General features: G+C 37.3%; 1 long non-coding RNA gene across 1 annotated transcript; it reads right to left on the reverse strand.

The window, feature by feature from the left end:
• Positions 1-1,162: 1,162 nt before the first annotated feature.
• Positions 1,163-26,292, reverse strand: LOC125964355 (uncharacterized). The gene is made up of 3 exons (XR_007477326.1): positions 26,205-26,292; positions 25,974-26,048; positions 1,163-1,271 (listed from the first exon to the last, which is right to left on the reverse strand). It is a non-coding gene; the product is annotated as an uncharacterized LOC125964355 (long non-coding RNA).
• Between the last annotated feature and the right edge of the window lie 1,005 nt (positions 26,293-27,297).

Here is a 27,297-nt window from a genome sequence, read left to right on the forward strand (position 1 = left end):
AGGAGTGATATATCGGTTAAATATGGCCACAGTAATGCTGCGTAACTAACAATTACAGAAATCTCAGTGACATACAACAGTCAGCATTTGTTATGGGCCAGCTGGGGTTCAGCTGATCTGGCTGGGCTTAAGTAGATGGTTCTGTTAGTCTGAGCTAGGCTTGTTCTTGCATCTGGGATGAGCTGGGGGTCTTCCTTATGTCTAATTTGAGGTCAGCAAGCTATTCTAGGCATGTTCTTCTTCAAGGTGTAAGAGGGCAAGCCCAATCATTCATATGACTTTTCATGCCTTTGGACATGTCCCATCCACTAACACTGCATAGGTCTAAGCAAGTCACATGCTGGCCCTGAAGTCGGGGGTGGGAGGAGAAATATACTTTGCTTTAGTGAGGAGAGAAACTGCAAAGTCCCATGACAAAAGATGTGGCCATAGGGAGGGTGAAAACTTGGGGCCATTAGAGCCATCTACCACAATTGAGGTGAAGGGAATAAATTTTACAGCAAGTCAGAGATAGTTTGAGAGGAATAAGACCCAGATAATACTGCACGGTATGAAGACCAGGGTAATTCTACCAACAATGAGGCTGCGGTGGTGAAGGTGGTCACACTGCAAAACAAGTTTTCAATCTTGCTGAAAAAAATACTGTCTTGTACATTCATTTCACAGATGAGAAAAAACAAAACAAAAACAAAAACCACACAAAGCCTCCAAAGATAGGCTAACACTTTTAGTTGGAAATTATAAAGGTGACACTGAGCTCAAATTTATACGAGTGAACCCCTTCACAAATTCCAGGGTCCTAGGAGTATGAGTTATCATAAGCTGTATCAATGTAAGAAAAAGGAATGGAAACATATTCATTCTGAGTTTCATTTGACTGCACTGGATATGTCTAAATTTTTTTCTTTTTAATTATCAAGGTTAGAGTTTCATGCTCAAATATCCTTTTTCAAACATAAACATCTGCTATGTTTACGTTGGGAAAATAGTCATGTTACTTGGAACAATACAGGTTCCCCTCGCTATTCAAAAGTGGAGCATTCCTATGAAAACTTTCGTAAGCAGAAATGGCATATAGTGAAGAAGCAATTACCTTAGGATACATCTTGCTAATGGATGCACAGAACACATTGAGGAAAAAGCACAGATGCTCACAGACACAGTTCAGAGCTATGGTGGCTTGATGCTGAGATGCTGAGTGTAGTTCCTGGGGAGGAGCTGGGCGGGGCCCCTCTCACTACTCAGAGTGCGCGCTGCAGCTAAAATAGCTCCTGCAAAACCAATGCTGAATGGCATTTTTGCTTTTTGCCTTTTTCTGCACAAGTGAAAATCTTTGGATTTCTTTTGGTTAGCAAAAACAGGCACTTATGTAGGTCTTTCGTAAAAGTGAAATAGTGTAAAGCGAACTTTCAAAAAGTGGGGGATGCCTGTAATAATCAAATATATCCATATGTTTGACTAAGGCAGTCCTTGGAGTTTCAGATAAAAAGGTATAGTTTACAAATTGAGCAGTTTTGGGAAGATTATATATTAAGTGTTCAAATTAAGCTTTTTTCCCTAATTGAAGTGAAACTTGAACAAGTCCTTTTTGGCCTGTGGCAACCAGCATAAACATAGGCATTCAGGGCTTAAAGGGAAGCAAACAAAAGTGTGGTGTAATTGAACAACAACAACAACAAAAAAAAAAAATGGAAAGGAAGGAGAGTTATTGAGCTTGCCCATTTATTTGCATTTTGTTCTTTCCCACCTCAGTTCCCTCATCTGTTAATTGGAGATTGTGTTCTAACTACTGTTGGTTTTACTGTAGTGCAAGGTAAGCCTGTGCGATGAATTTCCCAAGAGTCATTCACAGGTAGATTCTCTCTCTTTTCCTTTCTCCCATGGAATCAGGAGGCTATATGCTCAGATCTGGAGTAGGCAATGTTTCTTAACCTTTTGATTTGTAAATTTGGACTAGATTATTTTCTCATTTTTTTTCCAACAGAAGAATACAGTAATTAAGTACAGCAGGACTGAGCTGGTTCACTGCAACTGGGAACCTTGAGGTTGGGTCTCACCAGGAGTTATCCCAAATCTTATTAATGAGAACCTGTTTTCTCTTTCCATAATAAGGTCTGTTTTAAAAAATTTCCCATGGCTTTATCTTCTCATCTGTACTAAAATGAGATAAATAAATTTAAAGAGGTGGTGAGTTTTACAATGAGTCATCTCTATAAAGGGCTCTTTCATCTACAGTGAAGATTTCATCCTCAAAATTTCAAACAGACCTGGAAAAAAAATACTGTAGGGTATTAGGCAAAAATTATAATTGTTGTGTTATAGTGTTGAAATTATCTGCCTTTTTTTCCCCTCTGGGTTCAAAGTAGTCTAGATTGGGATAACATTATTTTATACCTAAAACACTTTGGGTGAAAGAAATAGCCTTTGAAAAAGGAATCGGGGTTTAGTTTGAAAGGGCCTCTCTATTTCACATATGTTTGACAAAGGAGATCTAGAATTTCTTGTTTCATGCGAGTATATCACTTGGTATTTAACTCCTATGTTTAAGGATCACTTATCTTCTGAATGTTTCTTTCTTTTTTTCTTTTTGGCCGCCCCAGGCAGCATGTGGGATCTTAGTTTCCCAACCAGGGATTGAACTTGCACCCCCTGCAATGAAAGTGTGGAGTCCCAACCACTGGACCACAAGGGAAGTCCCTGAATGTTTCTTTTTTAAATTCAAGTATAGTTGACATACAATATTATGTTAGTTTCAGGTGTACTACATAATGATTTGACATTTGCAGACATTATGAAATGATTACCACTACAAGTCTAGTAACCATCTGTCCCCAAACAAAGTTATTTCAATATTATTGATCTTATTCCTTATAATGTATATTACATCCCTGTGACTTATTTATTCTATAACTGGAGATTTGTAAGTCTTAATCCCTTTCACCTATTTCTCCCACCCTCCTTCCTTCTGGCAACAACCTGTTTGTTCTCTGTATCTATGAGTCTGTTCTCATTTTGTCTTGTTTATTTCTCTGTTTTGTGTTTTAGAGTCTGAACATAAGTGAGATCATGAGATATTTGTAGTTTTCTGACTCATTTCACTTAGCATAATCCCTTCCAAGCCCATCCACGTTGCTGCAAATGGAAAACTTTCACTTTTTATGGCTGAGTAGTATTCCGTTGTATATATGTACCACATCTTCTTTATGCATTCATCTATTGATCGACGCTTTGGTTGCTTTCATATCTTGGCAGCTGTAAATAATGCTGCTATGAACACTGGGGTGCATGTATCTTTTTGAGTTAGTGTTTTTGTCTTTTTCAGATATATACCCAGGAGTGGAATCACTGGGTCATATGGTAGTTCTAGTTTTAGCTTTTTGAGAAAGCTCCATACTGTTTTCCACAGTGGCTGCACCAGTTTACATTCTCACCAACAGTGTAGGAGGGTTTCCTTTTCCCCATATCCTCACCAAAATTTATTATTTGCTGTCTTTTTGACGATAGCCATTCTGATGGGTGTGAGGTGAAATCTCATTTTGGTTTTGGTTTGCATTTCCCTGATGATTAGTGATGTTGAGCACCTTTTCAGTGCCTGTTGACCATCTGTATGTCTTCTTTGGAGAAATGTCTATTTAGATCCTCTGCCCATTTTTTATCAGATTTTCTTTTTTTTGATGTTGAGTTGTATGAGTTCTTTGTATTTTGGGGGTATTAACCCACTGTTGGATGTGTCATTTGCTAATATCTTCTCCCATTCAGTAGATGGCCTTTTCGTTTTGTCTGATAGTTTCTTTTGCTGTGCAAAAGCCTTTTAGTTTGATGTAGTCCCATTTATTTACTTTTGCTTTTTTTTACCCTTGCCCAAGGAGACATATCCAAAAAAAAAAAAATTACTAAAACCGATGTCAAAGAACTTACTGCCTATGTTTTCTTCTAGAAGTTTCATGGTATCAAGTCTTCCTATTAAGTCTTTAATCCATCTTGAATTTTTGTGCATGGTGTGATAGAATATTCTAGTTTGATTCTTCTGTATGTAGCTGTCCAGTTTTCCAAGACCATTTACTGAAAAAGCTGTTTTTTCCCCATTGTATATTCTTGCCTCCTTTGTCATAGATTAATTGCCCATATAAGAAGTGTTCATTTCTGGGCTCTCTATTCTGTTCCATTAGTCTTCGTGTCTGTTTTATGCCAGTACCACACTGTTTTGATTACTGTCGATTTGTAGTACAGTCTGAAGTCAGGGAGCATAATACCTCCAGCTCTGTTCTTCTTTCTCAAGATTGTTTTGTCTATTCTAAGTCTTTTGTGTTTCCATACAAATTTTAGAATTATTTGTTCTAGTTCTGTGAAAAATATCATTGGTATCTTGATAGGTATTGCATTGTACCTGTAGATTGCTTTGCGTATTATGGTCATTTTAACAATATTAATTCTTCCAATTCATAAACATGTTATATCTTTTCATCTGCTTGTGTTATCTTCAGTTTCTTTCATCAATGTCTTATAGCTCTCTGAATACAGGTCTTTTACTGCTTTGGTTAGATTTATTCCTAGGTATTTTATTCTTTTTGATGCAATGATAAATGTGACTGTTTTCTTCATTTTTTCTTTCTGACAGTTCATTGTTAGAGGACAGAAATGCAACAGATTTCTGTATGTTAATTTTGTATCCCGCAACTTTACTGAATTCGTTGGTTTTTTTGGTGCTGTTTTTAGGATTTTCTTTGTATAGTATCATGTCATCTGCAAACTGTCACAGGTATTACTTTTTCTTTTCCAATTTGGATTTCTTTTATTTCTTTTTGTTGTCTGATTGCTGTGGCTAGGACTTCCAATAATATGTTGAATAAAAGTGGCAAGAGCTTGGCATCCTTGTCCTGTTGCTGATCTTAGAGGAAATGTTTTCATCTTTTCACCATTGAGTATGATATTAGCTGTGGGCTTGCCATAAATGGCCTTTATTATATTGAGGTATGTTCCCTCTATATCCATTTGGGTTTTTTTTTTTTAAAGATTTTTTAAAAAATATTTATTATTTATTTATTTTTGGCTGTGTTGGGTCTTAGTTGAGGCACATGGGATCTTTGTTGCAGTGCATGGGCTTCTCTCTAGCTGTGGCATGTGGTTTTTCTCTTCTCTAGTTGTGGCCCACAGGCTCCAGAGCAGGTGGGCTCTGTAGTTGTGGCATGTGGGTTCCAGAGAGCATGGGCACTGTAGTTTGTGGCATGCAGACTCTCTAGTTGAGGCGTGCGAGCTCAGTAGTTGTGGCATGTGAGCCCAACTGCCCCACAGCATGTGGGATCCTACTTCCCCAGCCAGGGATAGAACTCACGTCCCCTGCATTGGAAGGCAGATTCTTTACCACTGGACCACCAGGGAAGTCCCTATATCCATTTTCTTGAGGTTTTTTCTTTTTTTTTAATCACAAATGGATGTTGAATTCTGTCGAAAGCTTTTTGTGCATCTATTGAGACAATCTTTTATTCTTCAATATGTTAATGTGGTGTATCACACTGATTGATTTAATGATATTGAATCTTCCTTGCATCACTGGGATAAGTCCCACTTGGTCATTGTGTACAATCCTTGTAATGTATTGTTAGATTCAGTTTGTTAATATTTTATTGAGAATTTTAGCATCTATGTTCTTCAGTGATATCGACCTGGTGATTCCTTCTAGTGTATTTTTTATTTCAGTTATTGTATTCTTTATCTGTTTGGTTCTTCTTTTGGAGAGTTCAAAACTACTGGACAATTTTCTAGACCTAAAGTGCCTTAGATCACCTACTTCTTTTCTGTTTCATTCCCTGGATTGCTCAGAATGGATGATTTGGCCTGTACCAGATGGACATATAATTTTCAGGCTGTAACTTTTAATTCATACAAAATTGTCCTCAATGTCAGAGCCTGAGCTGCCTTTTGGGGTTATATCTCTTTCTTCTCTATGGGGGAGCTTCAATCTGTGATCCTCTGAGTTACCCAGATGAAAGGCTGTCCTGCATCTCTAAGTCTTTTTTTTTTTTTTTTTTTTTTTTTGCGGTATGCGGGTCTCTCACTGTTGTGGCCTCTCCCGTTGCGGAGCACAGGCTCCGGACGCGCAGGCTCAGTGGCCATGGCTCACGGGCCCAGCCGCTCCGCGGCATGTGGGATCTTCCCAGACCGGGGCACGAACCCGTGTCCCCTGCATCGGCAGGCGGACTCTCAACGACTGCGCCACCAGGGAAGCCCTCTAAGTCTTTTTTAAGATCCTGAATTTAAGACCAAGATTCATGGAAAAATTGGTCTAGGACATCTGTTTGGATGAAGTTTCTGCCAGCCAATGAAAGGATAACGAGCATTCAGCTTCTCTGTTTGGGACCAAGATTATCCTGATCTCATTCCCTTTGAGCACAATTTTTCTGTGCATCATTTGAAACTGAAAGACAAAAGTGATGGAAAAGGGTCAACTGAAGCTCTTTTCCCAACTATAGTCCTGAGCAGGGATATATTTGGCAAATTATGAATTAAGGCACTCCCTTAATATTTTGCTAAGTGAACTTTGAAATCCAAGAGAGACGTAATGAAAGACCTCTTTCAACAGATGGGATGTTGAGCATGTGTCAGTCAGAGTCCAATCAGGAAAAGAGAAACCGCAACAACTATTTTAACAAAGACAGTTTAATGTGGGGGATCGGTCAAATGGGTTTTGGAAGGAATACAGATAAAACGAAAATAATAAGTTCAGGAAGTAGCTTCATTTTTAGTACAAAGAGAAAAAGATTGGGGTTCTCAAAAACCTAAACACTTGGAGGAAGGGCCCTCAGAACTGCTTGCCTGGTGATTACCTCATTGTGAGGCTGGATCTAAGAGGTGAAAAAAATCTGGAAACTGGAGCTATCTGCTTCTGGAACCAACAGTGCTACTTGGATAAAGAACCATACTGGGGTGACCCAAGCAGCAATAGAAAGCAAAAGGGAAATGGTGAATTCTTTCTCCCTACTCCTGCCTTCTAGTCTCTCTCTAGTTTCTCCTACTGGCAAAACCTCGAATGAAACCACAGAAGTAGTTTTAGAAGCCCAGTCCCAATATCATAAAGATTAAAGGGGCTAGTTTGAAGCTGAGAGACAACAGATCAATAAATGATAGAGATGCTACATTGGGATGAAAACAGGAGAAAAGAATCTAATGACTGGATTTTAAGGGAGCTGGAGCAGGAGATAATTGTAAATAATTGTAATTGTAAATAAATATTTAGGAAAATCTGTACTAATTGATAATGCTTTTTGGTTTAGGTGTGTGTTTTGCTGGGTTGTGATAAAGCACTGTGATTTTATCTCAATGAGCATGTGATGGAAGCATAGTCTGCCTAAGGGGACCAATCACTGTTGGCTTACTTGTGGATAAAACTAAGAAAGGTAAGGCTTAGCTAAAAGACAGCAATCAAATTAAAAACATAGATACTAAATTTAATAGACCCTCAAAGAATTAGGTTCATTCCTCTTTTTTTTCCCCCTAAATTAAAAGTAACCAAAAAGGAGTAGGAAATGCCAATTGTAAAGTCTAAGATGATAGTGAACCAGTCCACTCATTCAAGATATATTCATGGAAATGTTTTTGTATTAAAACAAATAACTTAATAATAATATGTGACCTCAGACAAAAAAAGTCTTTGGTCCTTTTTTCTGATTTGTCATATATGAATTGAACTAAATGGATTCTATCCTCTTTTAGCTTTTAAATGTTCATGCCTATTAAAATGACTACTTTCCCCCCCATATCTGATATCTTAGGTATTTATAGTCCAAGCCCAGCAAACCAGAGATTCTCCTTTAGTTTTGATTTTATCATTCCCAAATCTTTAGATAACAGAATTTAATTAACTGCAGTGGTACCAGAGATTATGAAAGTGATGAGTTAAGAAAAGAACACATGACAACCGAAGAAAGACTCACATTTAATTATCTGGTGTAGCAGGCTCTATACCATTTTTTTTCTATTAAGACAATATATTCAGTGTTTCAATAATCCCAGGTATTTGAAAATCTTTCAATAAGATGACTAGAAAGAAAGACACAAAGCTATTTTAAAAATCAGTTCTTGAACTTTTGAAATAGAAATTCTGGACAGAGAAGAAATCCCATCAGGGTCCTGATATCATCTGCTTGCTTAGATCACTTGCTTGCCTTAAATCACTATTTCTTAAACCTGAGAACCATGGATACCTGAAACTACACCTGCAGACTCCAGTATGACAAATCTATTTTAAGTCATATCATGGACTTATCAAAAAATTGGAGAGGAGTTCATCCTGATGACCTAGCAAGAGTCAGTGCAATTTTCTGCACTATCACAGATGAGTTATTGATTAATTACTTGGTATCTTTGTTGTTGGTATGGAGGAACAGACAAAAAGTCAAAGATGACTTCCCCTATTGCCTTTGTGGATGTCCAGCCAGCTCTTTGTGTTCTTAGTGTGTCAGGTCCACTGATATTAACCAAACCTGTACTGAGTGGGGAGGGAAAGGAAGCATTTGCTTTGCCAGAGTAAGAGAGAGATGTGGGCTTACCTTGGGAAGAGGGTTGGATTTATCAAGACTAGAAGGACTGAGAGGTGGTGGGTTCTGTGATGATCAGTGCACTGGCCTGATGGAGTTGACTGTGTGCACGCCTGGGGACCGGACACTCACAGTGTTCCCTTAGTTGGGTGGTAAATGTCCCAGTGGTGAAATTTGCCTCAGAAGGTGCAGACACTGTTAACCAACTCACTGATCTTCATGTGGACCGTGTAGACTTGGACAGTGGGCATCTCAGTAGTGATCATAATGGACTGAACATCAGAAGATCTTCCTCACTTTTACCAAATTATATAAATATTAGGGATCTTGTACAATATTAAAGGAGTGGTAGGATCCCCACAGTGACCAATATTGGATTTCCTCCCAACAGATGCTGTTAACATCTAGAGACATCAGTACATGAGCAACAAATTCACACCATACAAATGGTACACAACTGCTGAGGGGAACAGAGCAGTGGTCCAATCTAACAGGTTACTGTAGAAAAAGTTTTTTACTAAAAATTCAAAAACCTATTCATAATTATTTCTAAGCCCATACCATGTGGCTAGTATGATATTAGGCACTTAAAATTCATAAATTAATAATAATAATAATAATAGAACTTTGCAGTTTACAAAATATTTTCACAGTTATCATCTCTACTCATCTTCACAACAATTCTATGAGGTGTCATTGTTCTTCATTTACAAGTAAGAAAGTTGAAGCCCAAAAGGTTACTGAAGCTACTTTGCATAGTTCTAAAGTAAATAAATTCATGAGTTAGGTACTATCAACTATATGTCTTTGGACTCAATACTATTAAAATTCTTGTTATACAAATAAGAAAACTGAGGCTCAGAAAGATAAAATAACATTTCAGAAGTCCAATAACCCCTTGAATGTGGCAGAATCAGGATCTACGGCTCTAAACTTCACCACTGTAATAAATTCTGGACTAAGAGGGTGAAGGGAGATACTGTGCTAGGAGAAAGAACAGCTATGTGAAGGACTGAAGTGAGAGAGAGAATGTATTCTGCTTCCTGCATCAACTTTTTATTTTGAAAACGTTTTAACTTGGAGACAAGTTAAACAAATAGTTTAATAAGCATCCTTCCCTAAGATTCCCACTTTTAACATTTTGCCACATTTTTTTTTCGCATTTTTACTGGAGTATAAATGCTTTACAATGTTGGGTCAGTTTCTGCTGTACAACAAAGTGAATCAGCTATATGTATACATATATCCCCATATCTCCTCCTTCTTGAGCCTCCCTCCGACCCTCCCTATCCCATCCCTCTAGGTTGTCGTAACAAAGCATCTAGTTGATCTCCTTGTGCTATGCAGCAGCTTCCCACTAGCCATCCATTTTACATTTGTTAGTGTATATAGGTCAATGCTACTCTCTCACTTCATCCCAGCTTACCCCCCTTACCCCCATGCCCTCAAATCCGTTCTCTACATCTGCATCTTTATTCCTGCCCTTCCACTAGGTTCATCAGTACCACTTTTTAAAATTCCATAAATATGCATTAGCCTATGGTATTTGATTTTCCCTTTCTGACTTATTTCACCCTGTATGACAGACTCTAGGTCCATCCACCTCACTGCAAATAACTCAATTTCATTCCTTTTTATGGCTGAGTAATATTCCACTGTATATATGTGCCACATCTTTTATTCATCTGTTGATGGACATTTAGGTTGCTTCCATGTCTTGGCAGTACATAGTGCTGCAATGAACATTGTGGTACACGTATATTTTTGAATTATAGTTTTCTCAGGGTATATGCCCAGGAGTGGGATTGCTGGGTCACATAGTAGCTCTAGTTTTAGTTTCTTAAGGAACTGCCATACTGTTCTCCATAGTGGCTCTATCAATTTACATTCCCACCAACAGTGCAGGAGGGTTCCCTTTTCTCCACACCCTCTCCAGCATTTATTGTTTGTAGATTTTTTGATGATGGCAATTCTGACTGGTGTGAGGTGATACCTCATTATGGTTTTGATTTCCATTTCTCTAATGATTGGTGATGTTGAGCATCTTTTATTTGTTGGCTATCTGTATGTCTTCTTTGGAGAAATGTCTATTTAGGTCTTCTGCCCATTTTTGGATTGGGTTGTTTGTTTTTGTGATTTTGAGCTGCATGAGCTGCTTGTATATTTGGGGGATTAATCCTTTGTCAGTTTCTTCATTTGCAAATATTTTCTCCCATTCTGAGGGTTATCTTTTCGTCTTGTTTATGGTTTCCTTTGCTTTGCAAAAGCTTTGAAGTTTCATTAGGTCCCCTTTGTTTATTTTTGTTTTTATTTCCCTTACTCTAGGAAGTGGGTCAAAAAGGATCTTGCTGGGCTTCCCTGGTGGCACAGTGGTTGAGAGTCCACCTGCCGATGCAGGGGATACAGGTTCGTGCCCCGGTCCGGGAAGATCCCACATACCGCGGAGCGGCTAGGCTCATGAGCCATGGCTGCTGAGCCTGCGTGTCCGGAGCCTGTGCTCCGCAACAACGGGAGAGGCCGCAACAGTGAGAGGCCTGCATACTGCAAAAAAAAAAAAAAAAAAAAGGATCTTGCTGTGATTTATGTCATACAGTGTTCTGCCTATGCTTTCCTCTAAGAGTTTTATAGTGTCAGGCCTTACATTTAGGTCTTTAATCCATTTTGAGTTTATTTTTGTGTATGATGTTAGGGTGTGTTCTAATTTCATTCTTTTACAGATATCTATCCATTTTCCCCAGCACCACTTATTGAAGAGGCTGTCTTTTCTCCATTGTATATACTTGCCTCCTTTGTCAAAGATAAGGTGACCATATGTGCATCAAAGATAAGGTGACCATATGTGCTCTGGGCTTTCTATCCTGTTCCATTGATCTATATTTCTGTTTTTGTGCTAGTACCATACTGTCTTGATTACTGTAGCTTTGTAGTATAGTCTGAAGTCAGGGAATCTGATTACTCCAGCTCCATTTTTCTTGCTTAAGATTGCTTTGGCTATTCGGGGTCTTTTGTGTTTCCATACAAATTGTAAAATTTCTTCTTCTAGTTCTGTGAAAAATGCCATTGGTAACTTGATAGGGATTGCATTGAACCTGTAGATTGCTTTGGGTAGTATAGTCATTTTAACAATACTGATTATTCCAATCCAGGAGCATAGTATACCTCTCCATCTGTTTATGTTACCTTTGATTTCTTTCATCAGTGTTTTATAGTTTTCTGAATAAGGACTTTTGCCTCCTTAGGTAGGTTTATTCCTAGGTATTTTATTCCTTTTGTTGCAATAGTAAATGGGATTGTTTGCTTAATTTCTCTGATTTTTCATTGCTAGTGTATAGGAATGCAAGAGATTTCTGTGCATTAATTTTGTATCCTGCAACTTTATCAAATTCACTGATTAGTTCTAGTAGTTTTCTGGTGGCATCTTTAGGATTTTCTTTGTATAGTATCATGTCATTGGCAAACAGTGACAGTTTTACTTCTTGTTGCCCAATTTCTATTCCTTTTATTTCTTTTTCTTCTTTGATTGCTGTGGCTAGGACTTCCAATACTATGTTGAATAATAGTGGCAAGAGTTGACATCCTTTTCATGTTCCTGATCTTAGAGGAAAAGCTTTCAGTTTTTCACCATTGAGAATGATGTTTGCTGGGGGTTTGTCATATATGGCTTTTATTATGTTGAGGTAGGTTCCCTCTCTGCCCACTTTCTGGAGAGTTTTTATCACAAATGTGTGTTGAATTCTGTCAAAAGCTTTTTCTGCCTCTATTGAGATGATCATATGGTTTTTATTCTTTAATTTGTTAATATAGTGTATCACATTGATTTGCATATATTGAAGGATCCTTGGATCCCTGGGGTAAATCCCACTTGATCATGGTGTATGATCCTGTTAATGTGTTGTTGGATTCTGTTTGCTAGTGTTTTGTTGAGGATTTTTGCATCTATGTTCATTGGTGATACTGGCCTATAATTTTCTTTTTTTGTGATATCTTTATCTGTTTTGGTAGCATGGTGATGGTGGCCTCATAGCATGCGTTTGCGGGTGTTTCTCCCTCTGTAATTTTTTGGAAGAGTTTGAGAAGGATAGGTATTAACTCTTCTCTAAATGTTTGACAGAATTTGCCTGTGAAGCCATCTGGTCCTGGACTTCTGTTTGTTGGAAGATTTTTAATTTTGGTTTCAATTTCATTACCTATGATTGGTCTGTTTATATTTTCTAATTCTTCCTGGTTCGATCTTGGAAGGTTGTACTTTTCCAAGAATTTGTCCATTTCTTCCTGGTTGTCCATTTTATTGGCATATAGTTGCTTGTCATAGTCTCTTATGATCTTTTGTATTTCTGTGGTGTCCATTGTAAGTTCTCCTTTTTCATTTCTAATTTTATTGATTTGGGTTGTTTTTTTCTTGATGAGTCTGGCTAAAGGTTATCAATTTTGTTTATCATCTCAAAGAACCAACTTTTAGTTTTATTGATCTTTCCTATTGTTTTCTTCATTTCTATTTTGTTTTTCTCTGCTCTGATACTTATGATTTCTTCCTTCTACTAACTTTGGGTTTTCTTTGTTCTTCTTTTTCTAGTTGCTTTAGGTGTAAGGTTAGATTGTTTATGTGAGATTTTTCTTGTTTCTTGAGGTGAGCAGGAATTACTATGAACTTCCCTCTTAGAACTGCCTCTGCTGTGTCCCATAGGTTTTGGATCGTCGCGTCTTCATTGTCATTTGTTTCTAGGTATTTTTGAATTTCTTCTTTGATTTCTTCAGTGATCTCTTGGTTATTTAGCAGCACACTGTTTAGGCTCCATGTATTTGTGTTTTTTACTTTTTTTTTTTTTTTCTGTAACTGATTTCTAACCTATAGAGTTGTGGTTGGAAAAGATACTTGATAAAATTTCAATTTTCTTAAATTTTCCAAGGCTTGATTTGTGACCCAAGATGTGACCTATTCTGGAGAATGTTCCGTGTGCACTTGATAAGAAAGTTTATTCTTCTGCTTTTGGGTGTAATGTCCTAAAAATATCAATTAAGTCTATCTGGTCTATTGTGTCATTTAAAGCTTGTGTTTCCTTATTAACTTTCTGTCTGGATGGTCTATTGGTGTAAGTGGGGTATTAAAATCTCCCACTATTATTGTGTTACTGTTGATTTCTCCTTTTATGGCTGTTACAATTTGCCTTTTGTATTGAGGTGCTCCTATGTTGGGTGCATAAATATTTGTAAAATTGTTATGTTTTCTTCTTGGATTGCTCCCTTGATCATTATGTAGCGTCCTTCCTTATCTCTTGTAACATTCTTTATTTTAAAGTCTATTTTATCTGATATGAATATTGCTACTCCAGCTTGTGATTTCCATTTGCATGGAATATCTTTTTCCATCCCCTCACTTTCAGTCTGTATGTGTCCCTAGGACTGAAGTCGGTTTCTTTTAGACAGCATATATATGGTCTTTTTGTTTTGTATCCATTCATCCAGTCTGTGTCTTTTGGTTGGAGCATTTAATTCATTTACATTCAAGGTGATTATCGATATGTATGTTCCTATTACCATTTTCTTTTTGATTTGTGCCTGTTTTTGTGGGTCTTTTTCTTCTCTTGTGTTTCCCACTTAGATAAGTTCCCTTAGCATTTGCTGTAAAGCTGGTTTGGTGGTGCTGAATTCTTGTAGCTTTTGCTTATCTGTAAAGCTTTTGATTTATCCATTGAATCTGAATGAGATCCTTGCAGGGTGGAGTAATCTTGGTTGTAGGTTTTTCCTTTTCATCACTTTAAATATGTCCTGCCACTCCCTTCTGGCTTGCAGAGTTTCTGCTGAAAGATCAGCTGATAACCTTATGGGGACTCCCTTGTATGTTATTTGTTGCTTTTCCCTTGCTGCTTTTAATATTTTTTCTTTGTATTTAATTTTTGACAGTTTGATTAATATGTGTCTCGGTATGTTCCTCCTTGGTTTATCCTGTATGGGACTCTCTGCACTTCCTGGACTTGATTGACTGTTTCCTTTCCCACGTTAGGGACGTTTTCAACTATAATCAAATATTTTCTCAGACCCTGTCTTTTTCTCTTCTTCTTCTGGGACCCCTATAATTTGAATGTTGGTGCATTTAATGTTGTCCCAGAGGTCTCTGAGACTGTCCTCAATTATTTTCATTCTTTTTTCTCTATTCTCCTCCATAGCAGTTATATCCACTATCCTGTCTTCCAGGTCACTTATCCGTTCTTCTGCCTCCTCTATTCTGCTATTGATTCCTTCTAGAGTATTTTAAATTTCAGTTATTGTGTTGATCATCACTGTTTGCTCTTTAGTTCTTCTAGATCCTTGTCAAACATTTCTTGTATTTTCTCCCTTCTGTTTCTGAGATTCTGGATCATCTTTACTATCATTAATCTGAATTCTTTTTTAGATAGGTTGCCCATTTCATCTTCATTTATTTGGTCTTGTGGGTTTTTACCTTGCTCCTTCATCTGTAACATTTTTTTTTGTCATTTCATTTTTTTTTTTTTTTTTGCTGGGTGGGGCTGTATTCCTGTCTTACTGGTTGTTTGGCCTGAGGCCTCCAGCACTGGAGTTTGAAGGCAGTTGGGTAGAGCCAGATCTTGGTGCTGAGATGAGGACCTCAGGGAAGCCTCACTCTTATTAATATTCCCTGGGTCTGAGGTTCTCTCTTAGTCCAGTGGTTTAGACTCGGTGCTCCCACCATAGAAGCTTGGGCCTGACCTCTGGCTGGGTACCAAGATCGCACAAGCCATGCAGCACAGCAAAAAATAAAAGAAAAATAGAGCAGTACAACAGCAAAGAATAAAAAATAAAATAAAATTGGAAAGATAAAAAATATATTAGGAAAAATAAAAATATAATTGAAACAACTGCAACAAGGTAAAACAAAACCACAGCAGAAAAAAGAAAAAAAACAAACAAACAGGGGAACAAGCCAAAAGGAGCAGAACAATAACAAAGTATAAAGAATAAAATAAAATTAGAAAAATAAAAGATTTATTAGAAAAAATAAAAATATAAATGAATCAACAAGTTGAAACAGAACCCTAACCTAAAAGAAGAAAAAAGAGAAAGAAAAAAAAAAGGCCTTGGATATGGGGGGTGGAGTTTAGGCAAGGGGTAGAACTTAGGCAGGGGCTGGGTTTAGGATGGGGTGGGCCCTAGGCAGTGGGGGGGGGGGGTGACGTTTGAGCATGGGGTGGGGCCTAGGCTGAGGACCCACGCAGCTGAAAAAGGCCTTGGGGGTGGGTCCTAGGTGGGGTGATGTTCAAGCATGGGGCGGGGCCTCTGCTTAGGACCTGTGTGTAAGGGGAGAGGCAGCACGTCCAAAGGGGGTCTTCTGGAGTGTGGAGTTCTGGAGTTTGGAGGGAAGGCCCTGGGTGAGGGTTTGAGGCTGGGGTTTAGGGTCAGTGCAGTTGGAGAGGGTCTCAGAGGGTGTCTCTGAGTGTAGAGGTAGGGTCCTGCGGGGCTTGGGCTCTGCATGGTAGGAGGGAGGCTCCAAGGGCAGAGGATTAGGCCCCAGAACCCAACAGGCTACCCGGTTCCTAAGTGGACAGGGAAGGCACTGGCCCCGTTCCCGTCTGTTCCTTCGCACCCCACCCCCACTGTCTCCCCCAGGGTCTTCCCCGTCACCGCTGGACCGCTAACTGGGGGTGGGTCCCACTGGGCGTAGGAACTCCTCACCTCCCCCAGCCTTCCCTCAGGGTGCCGGTCCTGTAGATCTGGCCTTTACTTTTGCTCCCCCTTCCCTCCCTCCCACTCCGTCAGGACCTGCGTGGCTGGAGGGGACCTCAGTGGGCAGAGGATCAGGCCCAGGATCTCAGAAGGCTCCTGGGGGCCCAAGTGGGCACGGAAAACCTGGCCACACTCCTTTTTGATCCTCTGCCCTCCCCGATGGTCCCCCAATTTCCCCCTTTGGGTGTGGGATCCCTTCCTCACCCCAGCGGCCCCTCTGGGGCGCCAATCCTGTCTCGCCTCCATTTCTCCTCCTTCCTTATTGCCCCCCCCCACACCCCACATCCTAGCCAGTCGCTGGGGGTTCCTCCCATCCTCTTAGGTGTCTGTGGTCCTCCACCAGTGCCTGGTAGGTGCCCTAGTTGTGCAGAGACGCGAATTCTGCGTCCTCCCGGTCCACGATCTCAACTCCGCCCCCTGCCACATTTCAAAATAAGTTGCAGATATAATGACATTTCATCTTTGAATATTTCTGTATACCCTCTTAAGCTTCTTGTAGAAGCTTTGAGCTGACTTTTGAAGAAGAGAAGGAACATAAATTAATTAAAAGAGAAAGGACACATTATTATATTGCCACTTTAATCATTACATGATGTTATGAAACAGCATGAACCTGACTTTCTCAGGGTTTAATCAAGATAGTCTTTAGGGGGCTTCCCTGGTGGTGCAGTGGTTGAGAGTCCGCCTGCCGATGCAGGGGAAATGGGTTTGTGCCCCGGTCCGGGAAGATCCCACATGCCGCGGAGCGGCTGGGCCCGTGAGCCACGGCCGCTGAGCCTGCGCGTCCGGAGCCTGTGCTCCGCAACGGGAGAGGCCACAACAGTGAAAGGCCCGTGTACCGCAAAAAAACAAAAGAAACATAGTCTTTAAGAAATAATAATTATTTTACCTTTATTTTAATCTGTGTGTGTGTGTGTATTTAGTTTACACACAAGATTGCCTTTAATTTCCATAATAGCCTTATTGGTGGTAATTAAGATAAATATTTTTAAAAGTCAAATGAGGAATCTGAGATGCTACAGAAGCTATTTTGCCCCAGGTCATTTGGCGAATATGTGAACAAACCATGTTTATGATATTGAAAGCAACGTTCTTCCAGATTTTTCCAGCTTACACAAATGCATAGTTTGTATCCAAAAAGGAATCCTATGAACTAGGAAATTTTGTCTCAGTTATATTTCTAAATGAATGCTCCTTGGATGACTGCTCCCTTTCTTAAACATTTTAGCTGAGTTTCTGCTAACTTGTAATATACTTTAGGCTGCAGTCCTTGAGCTGATGTGATAGCACTGTTGTATATACGCATTGCATTCTCCTCTGCTCCTATGGCTGTCAATACGATTGTTTCTTGAGATGTCCTCCATCAGGACAACAGACATGTTATACCACCTTTGGATTTCTAACAGTTCTGAGTAACTCTCTGGATATATGTTTTATACATAGGTGAGAGAAAAGTGAACATATATTTCTAAATTTCTGGGGAATTATTTAGAAGTGAATATGAAGTAAGTGCTCAATGGATAGTTAGCATATATCACAAAAATATTTCAGTAGAAGTAGGATGGTTAGACACTTGCCAGAGAATCTGATCTCCCGGGTTCTTGTAAAGACAGAATGAATACCTCATTTTCCTGCAATTTAACCATTTGTCCTCAAATAAAGAAATAACAAACCTAACATTTCCTTTCTAATTGCTATAGATATGTGATGAGAAATCATATTTTTTTGCACAATTTTTTGAGGACCTGATAAAAATAGTACTAAGAAAGGGAGCATTCTCCTCATATTTTTCTGAATTAGGTAAGAGAAATATAATTTTGTAGTTTCCTTTCTTTCATTTTTGGAGGTTCTAGTGAAACTCAGTCCTGGCCATGAGGGACAACTAGCTGAGAGCAGAGAGAGGAAAAGAGGTGCTGAAATGACCCAGGCTTCCAGAGTTCTTACAGTCACAAGTTTTCTAGTTAGTTGTAAGCCCTGATAACTCTGGTTATCATATGATTTTGGTTATCATATGGTCATAGATTTTGCTAATGCCAAACCTGAATGAGAGTTAGTCTTTTTTATGTTTGTTTGAGAACCACCTGCTTCATTGCTTTGGAGTAAATTAGTCAATGAAAACTTTTCAGAGAAACTTGAAAATTCCAAGTTTCACATGAACTTTAGATAGATAACCTGTTGCCTCAGTGCTTCAGATTGTGGTCATCAGTGCCTGTTTCACTTTTTCTGAACTTTGGTGGTGAATTCCCTGATCTTTGTTCCCCCAGCTCTTCTATCCTTCAGATAAATCCTTATTCTTATAACAAACCCTTTATTCCTGGAATTTTAAAGTGGCTCTGCTTTCTTAAACAAATCCAGACTGAAAGGTCCAGTTTCCAGGGCATATGTATTAGTAGTTGCTGTTTAGTTGAGAAAGACTGTGTATACCAAGAAGAAAATTAGAAGTATTGTAAGTAAGAATGAGGGAGTAAAAAGGTCCTGGAGATGACAGGAGGGGTTGTGGTCAAGAGTATTATTGAATGAGCTATCCTTGGGCAGGAGGAGGAAGGGACGTATCTTAAGACTAGAAGAAAGTTAAGAATGATGTATTAGTTTGCTTCCTCTGAGAAGAAGACACCAGAATGGAATTAAATGTGCAAGTTATTTATTGGGAAAAATGCCTATGAGGGAAAATGGGGAGCTGGAGGAGGCTTTGGTTCAGGGGAGAACTTTGGTTCAGGTATGACCTCTGTGAAGGAAAGATGGAAGAAAAAAAGGTTGAGTAGGAAGTGCAAGTGCCATTTTGGAATTCTTTATCTAACCTGTTATCACCTGTGAGCACATCCCACGGAGAGCCCCACCCACACTGCACCTCAGCTGCGCCTCACAGCTGTGTGATAGCCCCACCCATCAGTGCCCTGCAGCAGCTGCAGCCCTACCATAATGGAAAGGCACACACAGAACACATAGGGGACACCCTCTGAGCACCTGGCTCTGATGGCCAGGTGGGATTACACTTCTGAGCCCCACAGGACATCCTTTAAATAAGGTCAGTCCTTCAAAACTGGGAGACATAGCTGACATACCTAACACATAGTAACAAATGCAGAGAATTAGGCAAAATGAGGAGACAGAGGAATATGTTTCAATCAAAAGAACAAAACCCTTAGCAAAAGAGGTAAGTGAAATGGAGATGAGCAATCTGCCTGATGAAGTGTTCAAAGTATTGGTCATAAAGATGCTCACAGAACTTGGGAGAAGAATGGATGAACACAAAGAGAACTTCAACAAAGAGATAGAAAATATAAGAAAATATCAAACAGAAATTATAATTGAACTGAAAAATACACTACAGGCATTCAATATCAGAATAGATGAGGTAGAAGAACAAATCAGTGAGCTGGAAGACAAAACAATGAAACTCACTCAGACAGAGCAGCAAAATGAAAAAAGAATTTTATTAAAGTGAAGCTACCTGAAGGTACCTTTGGAACAACATGAAGTGGAGTAACATTTGTATTATAGGAGTCCCAGAATAAGAGAGAAAGGGCCAGAAAAATTATTTGAAGAAATAGTGGCTGAAAACTTCCCCAATCTGGGGAAGGAAACAGACATATAGGTCCAGGAAATCCAGAGAATTCTAAATAAGATGAACACAAAAAGACACAAACCAAAACACATTATAATTAAAATGTTAAAAATTAAGGATAAAGAGAGAATTCTAAAAGCAGCAAGAGAAAAACAATTTGTTACATACAAGACAAACCCCATAAAGCTATTGGCAGGTTTTTCAGTAGAAACTTTATAGGTCAGAAGGGAGTGGCATGACATATTCAAAGTGATGAAAGAAAAAAAATACCAAACAAAAACTCTCTACCCTGCAAGGTTATCACTCAGAATTGAAGGAGAGGTCAAGAATTTCCCAGACAAACAAAAGTTAAAGGGGTTCATCACCACTAAACCAGCCCTACAAGAATATTAAAAGGATTTCTCTAAGTTGAAAAGAAATGGCACAGTTAGAAAACACACAAAAGTAAAAATCTCCCTGGAAAGGGTAAGTACATAAAAGAGGCAGTGGATTGATCTTTTACTTATAAAGCAAGCTTGAAGGTTAAAAGACACAAGTAGTAAAAATAACTAAAATTACAGTAATTATTTAAGGGATGCATAAAATAAAACGATGTAAAATTTGTCACCAAAAGTATAACAAGTATAAAAAGTATATTTTTAAACTATAAAAAGATAAAGCTTTGAAGTATGTTCAAATTTAAGCTGCTACCAACTTAAAACAGGCTAATACTTATAAATGGTGTTGTATGTGAACCTCATGGCAGCCACAAGGATAAAACTTATAGTAAATACAAAAAGAAAATGAGAATGGAGTCTAAACATAACAGTAAAGAAAACCACCAAAACACAAGGGAAGAGAGAAAGAGGAGAAGAAATAGGGAGGAATTACAAAAAACAGCCAGAAAACAATTAACAAAATGGCAATAACTACATATCTATCAATAATTACTTTAAATGTTAATGGACTAAATTCAAAAGACATATAGTGGCCGAATGGATTTTAAAAAGACTAATCTATATGCTGCTAATAAGATACTTACTTCAGAAGAAAGGACACATACAGACTGAAAGTGAAGGGATGGAAAAATATATTCTATGCACATGGAAATGAACAGAAAGCTGGAGTAGCTATACTCATACCAGACAAAATAGAATTAAAACAAAGACTATAATAAAAGACAAAGAAGAGCATTACATAATGATAAAAGGGTCAATCCAGCAAGAAGATATACATTTATAAATGTATATGCACCCAACAGAGGAGCACCAAGAGATATAAAGCAAATATTAACAGACTTAAAGGAAGAAATTGAAAGCAATTTCTTGTTAAAGTAGGGGACTTTAACATCCAACTTGCATCAATGGACAGATCATCAAGATAGAAAATCAACAGGGAAACATCAGACATAAATGACACAATAGACCCAATTGCTCAACAGATATCTACAGAACATTCTATCCAAAAGCAGCAGAATACACATTCTTCTCAAGTGCATATGGAACATTCTCCAGGATAGATCACATGTTAGGTCACAAAACAAGGATCAATATATTCAAGAAGACTGAAATCGTATCAGACATCTTCTCCAACTACAAAAGTATGAAACTAGAAACCAATCACAAGAAAAAAAATGGGAAAAAACATAAATGGAGATTAAAAAACATACTACTGAAAAACCAATGAGTCATCAAAGAAATCATAGGAGAAATAAAAAATACCTAGAGGCAAAGGAAAATAGATATATAACATGAAGTCTATGGGATGCAGTGCAAATGGTTCTTTAAAATGTTTTTAAAATATTTATTTATATTAAAGTATAGTTGTCTATGGGATGCAGTGCAAATGGTTCTTTTAAATTTTTAAAAAATATTTATTTATTTATATTAAAGTATAGTTGACTTACAATGTTATGTTAGTTTCTGGTGTACAGCAAAGTGATTCAGTTATATATGCATATATACATGTACATATATTCTTTTTCATTATGGTTTATTACAGGATATTGAATATATTTAGTTCCCTGTGCTATACAATAGGACCTTGTTGTTTATCCATTCTATATATAATAGTTTGCATCTGCTAGTCCCAAGCTACCATTTCAACCCTGCCCCATCCCCCCTCCTCCTTGGCAGTCACAAGTCCCTTCTCTATGTCTGTGAGTCTGTTTCTGTTTCACTCGAAGAGAGATGTTCATAGCAATAGAGCCTACCTCCAGGAACAAGAAAAATCCCAAATAAACAATTTACCTATACCCCCAAAATACAGAAAAAGAACAAAGTCCAGAATTAGTATAAAGAAGAAAATAATAAAGATCAGAGCAAATAAATTAAAAGGAAACTAAGAAAAAACTAAGAGCTGGTTCTTTGAAAAGGCAAACAAAATTGACCAATCTTTATCTAAACTAACCAAGAAAAAAAGACAGGACTCAAATAAAATTAGAGGTGAAAGGGTAGAAGTTAAAACTGACACCACAGAAATACAAAGGATCATAAGAGACTACGATGAACAATTATACACCAACAAATTGGACAACCTAGAAGAAATGGATAAATTCTTAGAAACATACACTCTTGTAAGGGTGACTCATGAAGAAATATAAAATTTGAATACACTGATTACTAGTAAGGAGATTGAAACAGTGATCAAAAATGTCCCAACAAACGAAGTCCAGGACAGGACTCAAACTTACAAAAATTGAAGATGCATAATCCCCAACAAAACATTAGTAAACCAAAACTAACAATATAGTAAAAGAATCATACACCATAATTAAGGGGGATTTATTCCAGGGATGCAAGGACGGTTCAATACCTGTAAATCAATCGGTGTGATACATCACTTTAACAAAATAAAGTATGAAAATCATATGATCATCTCAATAGATGCAGAAAAGGCATTTGACAAAATTCAACATCCATTTATCAAAAAACTCTCAACAAAATGGGTTTAAAGGGAAAGTACCTCAGCATAATGAAGTCACATATGACAAACCCACAGCTAACATCATGATCAATGGTGAAAAGCTCAAAGCTTTCCCTCTAAGATAAGGAACAAGACAGGATGCCCACTCTTGCCACTTTTATTTAACATAGTATTGGAAGTCCTAGCCAGAGCAATTAGGCAAGAAAAAGAAATAAAGGGCATCCAAATCAGGAAGAAGTAAAACTGTCACTATTTGCAGATGACATCATACTATATCTAGAAACCCTAAAGACTCCAACAAAAAGCCGTTAGAACTAATAAATGAATCCTGTAAAGTCATAGGATACAAAATAAGTATACAGAAATCTGTGGCATTTCTATACAGGAATAACAAACTATCAGAAAGAGAAATTTTTAAAAGTCCCATTTACCACTGCATCAAAAAGAATAAAATACCTAGGAATAAATTTAACCAAGGAGGTGAAAGACCTGTACTTGGAAAAGTATAAGACACCGACGAAAGAAACTGAAGAAGACACAAATAAATAGAAAGAAATTTCCTGGTCGTGGATTGGAAGACTCAGTATTGTTAAAATGTCCATACTACCCAAAGCAACCTACAAATTCAGTGCAATCCTTTTCAAAATTCCAATGGCACATTTCACAGAACTAGAGTGAATAATTCTAATATTTGTATGAAACCACAAAAAGATCCTGAATAGCCAAAACAATCTGAGAAAGAAGAACAAAGCTGGAGGTATCAAACTCCCTGATTACTATAAAGGTATAGTAATCAAAACAACATATTCTGGCACATAAACAGTCATACAGATCAATGAAACAAAACTGAAAGCCCAGAAATAAACCCACACATATAAGAACAACTAATTTATGGCAAAGGAGTAAAGAACTTATAATGGAGAAGAACAGTGTTTTCAATAAATGGTGTTAGGAAAACTGGACAGCCACATGAAAAAGAATGAAATTAGATCACTATCTTACACTATACAAAAAAACTAACTCAAAATGAATTTAAGACTTAAATGTAAGACTTGAGATCCTAACAGTCCTTGAAGAAAACATAGGTAGTCACTTCACTGACATGGGACTTAGAGTTGTTTTTTTTTGAATGTGACTCCAAAGGAAAGGGAAAAAAAGTAAAAATAAGCAAATGAGAATGGGGTAACATCAAACTAAAACTGAAAAAGTTCTGCACAGTGAAGGAAACCATCATCTAAATGAAAAGGCAACCTACTGAAAGGGAGAAGATAATTGCAAATCATATATGTGATAAGGGGTTAATATTCAAAATATATAAAGAACTCATACAACTCAACAACAAACAAACATTCTGATTAAAAAATGGACAGAGACTATGAATAGACATTTTGTCAAAGAAGACATACAGGTGGTCAAGAGACACATGAAAAGATGCTCAACATCTAAGATGCTCGATGTCTAATTATTAGGGAAGTGCAAGTCAAATCTACAATGAGATATCAAGCTCACACCTGTTAGGATGGCAGTTATGGAAAGGACAAGAAACAACAAATGTTGGAGAGAATTCAGAGAAAAGTGAACACTCATACACTGCTGGTGGGAATATAAATTGGTGAAGCCACTATAGAAAACGGTATGGAGATGCCTCAGAAAATTAAAAATAGAACTACCATATGACCAAGCTATTCTACTTCTGGGTATTTAACTGAAGAACATGAAAACACTAATTCAAAAAGATATACGCACCTTATGTTCACTGCAGCATTATTTACAATAGCCCAAATCTGGTAACAACCTAAGTGTCCATTGACGGATGAATGGATAAAGAAGACATGGTGTATATGTTTACATAAAATGGAATATTATTCAGCCATAAAAATGAAATCCTGCCATTTATGATAACATGGATAGACCTTAAAGATATTATGCTAAGTGAAATAATTCAGACGGAGAAATACAAATACTATATGATTTCACTCATATATGGAGTATAAAAAAAAACCCCAAAGAACAAACAAAATAAAACAAAAACAAACTCATGAATACAGAAAACACACTAATGGTTACCAGAGGCAAGAGGATTGTGGGTGGGTGGGTGAAATGGGTGAAGGGGATCAACTGTACGATGAAGGATGATAACTAGGCTTGTGGGGGTAATCATTTTGTAGTATATACAGATGTTGAATTACAATGCTGTTCACCTGAAACATATATATATATATATATGCATGTCACACAAAAGCCAAAAAAAGAAGAAAAAGAAATCAAAATGAATTGTGAGAGGATTATTTAAAGTTTTAAATTATTTATACTTAGATTAAATCTATCTTACATGATAAGAAATGGTGTAAATAATTTTTCTCCACTAGAAGTATAACTTCTAAAAGGAAAGAGAAAAAATCTATGTGTTTCAAGTTGCTGGAAATTGAGGCACAGTTTTGGTTATTTTAAACAGGCTCATTTAAACTGATTTATGTGGGGAACATTTTGAACCATTGCGCTGACAGTCTGAAATAAGTTCTTTCAACACTGAACTGAATTATTTCAAGTTTATTTTTTCTCTTTATGAAGCTAGCCAAAATGAGGAGATAAGATAGGTCCAATATTTACATTGAAATTAGTTCAATTAGAACTTTGGCAGTAGAACTATAACCTCCCCAGCCACTAGTTGAGTGTTTTAGAGAAGTTTGCATGTGATCAAGGCATGCACATGCAATGGTTTAACAGTAGGTAGAGGCCATCCAGAGCATGATAAGTTAGTCTGTGTCCTTTATTCACTTTGCATTCACAGAGTGAAGAATAATGCTGTCACTGGGGGGATTTATCATGTTCACTGGAAAACTGATGTCAAAATTATTAAATGATATCATGTTTTCTTCAATTTATGCCAGTGTTATATTTTTATCAATATTGAACTGAAAGACTTTGGATTGCTAATTTTAAAAACAGGGAAAAAATTCTTAGATCCTATCTTCTAGTGAATACATTCACTACTCTCTGTAGTGATTTAGAGCTCCTGATTTTAGGAGCACATAACAATTTTGCTGATTTAATGTGCAATAATTGGCACGTTATGAACACTTTGATCTTGCCTGAGGAATAACTCCTGAATAGATAACCCAAGCTTAGGAAAACTGTAATGTTTATTGACAGTTAATTATTGTTCTTTTTTTGTTCCATTTCCAAATGGGTATTTTTAAATTACCCTAGTTTTCCTAAGGCTGACAAAGGAGAATAAATTTTAGACTTACATTGTCCAGCATGGCAGGCACTAGCCACATGGAGTTATTAAGCATTGAAAGGTGGCTGGTTCAGATTGAGATGTCCTGTAAGAGTAAAATACACACCATATTTCAGGTCTTAATACAATAAAACAAAGTAAAATGGTTATTGATCACACATTGAATCGATAACACTTTGGATACACTGTGAAATAACATATATGAACTAATTAATTTTATCTTTTTTAACTTTAGACTTACATATGTGGCTCACATTATATTTGTTGGATGACATGACTATAGAGTATTCCAGAAGCAAAGATGAAGAAGTATCAGGATTTGGTCTACTACAAGACAAGAAAAAGGCAAAAAAGGTAAAGTAAGAGCAGGGTGAGTAGAAATCAGGAAAAATATGATAGAAATAAAATAAACATTATAAGTAATCACTATACATGTAGAAGTCTCACGATCTTGTAAATGAGTTCAGAGATGTTTAGATGAGAGAAATGTGCTTATGAAAGGAAGTGTCTTTTTTGTTTTTCAAGTTATTCTGTAGACATTTTTTTGAATTTCATTTCATTATTTTTTTATACAGCAGGTTCTTATTAGTTATCGATTTTATACATATTAGTGTATATATGTCAATCCCAATCTTCCAATTCATCCCACACCCCCACTTTCCCCCCTTGGTCTCCATAGGTTTGTTCTCTACATCTGTGTCTCTATTTCTGCCTTGAAAACTGGTTCATCTGTACCATTTTTCTAGACTCCACATATATGCGTTAATATACAATATTTGTTTTTCTCTTCTGACTTACTTCACTCTGTATGACAGTTTCTAGGTTCATCCATGTCTCTACAAAAGACCCAATTTCATTCCTTTTTATGGATGAGTAATATTCCATTGTATATATGTACCACATCTTCTTTATCCATTCATCTGTTGATGGACATTTGGGTTGGTCTATGACCTGGCTATTGTAAATAGTGCTGCAGTGAACATTGGGGTGCATGTGTCTTTTTGAACTATGGTTTTCTCTGGGTATATGCCCAGTAGTGGGATTGCTGGGTCATATGGTAATTCTATTTTTAGTTGAACAGAACCTCCATACTGTTCTCTATAGTGGCTGTATTAATTTACATTCCCACCAACAGTGAAAGAGGGTTCCCTTTTCTCCACACCCTCTCCAGCAATTGTTGTCTGTAGATTTTCTTTTTATGGGGGGGGATTTTTTTTTTATTCAAACAGAAAGTCACAAAAATTATAATCATCCTCATCAGTTCACTCAGTCCCATGTAATTAATTTTTTTCATCTTGATCTTTTGTTAGAACTTTTATGAATTCATCAGTTTT

The sequence above is a fragment of the Orcinus orca genome, chromosome 4, assembly GCF_937001465.1.
Source record: "Orcinus orca chromosome 4, mOrcOrc1.1, whole genome shotgun sequence".
Classification (NCBI taxonomy): Eukaryota; Metazoa; Chordata; class Mammalia; order Artiodactyla; family Delphinidae; genus Orcinus; species Orcinus orca.